Source organism: Brassica oleracea, unplaced genomic scaffold, assembly GCF_000695525.1.
Source record: "Brassica oleracea var. oleracea cultivar TO1000 unplaced genomic scaffold, BOL UnpScaffold00802, whole genome shotgun sequence".
Lineage (NCBI taxonomy): Eukaryota > Viridiplantae > Streptophyta > Magnoliopsida > Brassicales > Brassicaceae > Brassica > Brassica oleracea.
The window spans coordinates 42,837-46,071 of NW_013617461.1; positions in this window are offsets into that span (position 1 = coordinate 42,837).

Genomic DNA, 3,235 nt, shown 5'->3' on the forward strand with positions numbered 1-3,235 from the left:
CGTATAATGTGGTTAGAAATTTTTAAACAACATTAAAGGGTGCAAGCCTTTAATGTTAAACTTCATTGTATAGAGCATTTATCGAAAACCTCAATTTTGTGGGGGTTAACCTTCAGATTTTGAAAAAAAATTCAAAAAATTTGACAATTTTTTTTAGTGCATAGTAGCATCCTTAACATACATATGATGATGGTCAAAGAGTTTTGAAATGTATGTTGTGTCCGTTTCTCTAGAGAATATATATTTTATAGTGTTTAGTCCACTGATTTAAGTAGTATATAAAATTTATTAAATTATATTTTTGAAAACTATAGTGATGTCAATGTACCGTGAAATATAGTTTAGCATACATTAATACAAATGTATAATGTGGTTAAAAAATGTTAAACAACATTAAAGGGTGTAAACTTAATTGTATAGAGCATTTACCGAAAAACTTAATTTTGTATGGGTTAACCTTATGATTTTGAAAAAAAATCAAATAATTTGAAAATCTTTTTTTGTTGCATAGTTGCATCCTTAATAGACATATGATGATGGTCAAAGAGGTTTGAAATATAAGTTGTGTCCGTTTCTCTAGAGAATATATATTTTATAGTGTTTAATCCACTAATTTAAGTAGTATATAAAATTTATTAAACTAAATTTTTAAAAGCTATAGTGATGTCTATGTACCATGAAAGAGAGTTTAGTATACATTAATACAAATTTATAATGTGCTTTAAACAACATTAAAGAGTGTAAACATCATTATATAGAGCATTTATTGAAAAACTCAATTTTGTAGGGGTAACCTTCAAATTTTAAAAAAAATCAAAAATTTTGACAATTTTTTTATTGCATAGTTGCATCCTTAACAGACATATGATGATGGTCAAAGAGGTTTGAAATGTATGTTGTGTCCGTTTCTCTAGAGAATATATATTTCATAGTGTTGAGTCCACTGATTTAAATAGTATATAAAATTTATTAAACTAAATTTTTAAAAGCTATAGTGATGTCTATGTACCATGAAAGAGAGGTTAAAATAAATTAATACAAATAATAGGGTGGTTAGAAATTTTTAAACAACATTAAAGAGTGTAAACTTCATTATATAGAGCATTTATCGAAAAACTCAATTTTGTAGGGGTTAATTTTCAGATTTTGATACAAAATTCAAAAAATTGGAAAATATTTTTTTATTGCATTGTTGCATCCTTAACATACATATGATGAGGTTCAAAGATGTTTGAAATGTATGTTGTGTCCGTTTCTCTAGAGAATATATATTTTATAGTGTTTAGTCCACTGATTTAAATAGTATATAAAATTTATTAAATTAAATTTTTAAAAACTATAGTGATGTCTACGTACCATAAAAAGAGTTTACCATACATTAATACAAATGTATAATGTGGTTAGGAATTGTTTAAAAACATTAAAGGATGTAAACTTCATTGTATAGAGGATTTACCGAAAAACTCAATTTTGTAGGGGTTAACCTTCATATTTTAAAAAAAGCCCAAAAATTTTGAAAATATTTTTTATTCTATACTTTCATCCTTAATATACATATCATGATTGCCAAAGAGGCTTGAAATGTATGTTGTGTCCATTTCTCTAGAGAATATATATTTTATAGTGTTTAGTCCAGTGACTTAAGTAGTATATAAGATTTATTAAATTAAATTTTTAAAAACTATAGTGATGTCTACGTATCATGAAAAGGATTTTAGCATACATTAATACAAATGTATAATGTGGTTAGAAATTTTTAAACAACAATTTTGTAGGGTGTAAACTTCATTGTATAGAGAATTTACCGGAAAACTCAATTTTGTAGGGGTTAACCTTCAGATTTTGAAAAAAGCTCAAAAAATTTGACAATCTTTTTTATTATATACTTGAATCCTTAATAGACATATTATGATAGTCAAATAGGTTTGAAATGTATGTTGTGTCCATTTCTCTAGAGAATATATAATTTATAGTGTTTAGTCCACTCATTTAAGTTGTAAATAAAATTTATAAAATTAAATTTTTAAAAAGTATAGTGATGTATATATACCATAAATCAGAGTTAAGCATACATTAATAAAAATTTATAATGTGGTTAGAAATTTTTAAACAACATTAAAGAGAGTAAACTTCATTATATAGAGCATTTATTGAAAAACTCAATTTGGTAGGGTTAACCTTCAGATTTTGAAAAAAAATCAAAAAATTTGAAAATATTTTGTTGTTGTATAGTTATATCCTTAACAGACATATGATGATGGTCAAAGAGGTTTGAAATGTATTTTTTGTCCGTTTCTCTAAAGAATATATATTTTATAGTGTTTAGTCCACTTATTTAAGTAGTATATAAAATTTATTAAATTAAATTTTTAAAAACTATAGTGATGTATATTTACCACGAATCAGAGTTAAGCATACATTGATACAAATTTATAATGTAGTTAGAAATTTTTACACAACATTAAAGAGTGTAAACTTCGTTATACAGAGCATTTGTCGAAAAACTCAATTTTGTAGGGGTTAACCTTCAGATTTTGAAAAAAAAATTCAAAATATTTGACAATATTTTTTTATTCCATAGTTGCATTATTAACAGACATATGATGATGGTCTAAGAGGTTTGAAATATATGTAGTGTCCATTTCTCTAGAGAATATATATTTTATAGTGTTTAGTCCACTAATTTAAGTAGTATATAAAATTTATTAAATTAAATTTTTAAAAACTATAGTGATGTATATGTTCCATGAATCAGAGATAAGCGTACATTAATACAAATTTATAATGTGGTTAGAAATTTTTGAACAACAATAAATAGTGTAAACTTCATTATATAGAGCATTTATTGAAAAACTAAATTTTGTAGGGGTTAACCTTCAGATTTTGAAAAAAAATCAAAAAATTTGAAAAAAAAATTTGTTGCATAGTTGCATCCTTAACAGACATATGATGATGGTCAAAGAGGTTTGAAATGTATTTTGTGTCCGTTTCTCTAGAGAATATATATTTTATAGTGTTTAGTCCACTGATTTAAGTAGTATATTAAGTTTATTAAATTAAATTTGTAAAAACTATAGTGATGCATATGTACCATGAATCAGAGTTAAGCATACATTGATACAAATTTATAATGTAGTTTGAAATTTTTACACAACATTAAAGAGTGAAAACTTCATTATATAGAACATTTATCGAAAAACTCAATTTTGTAGGGGTTAACCTTCAGATTTTGAAA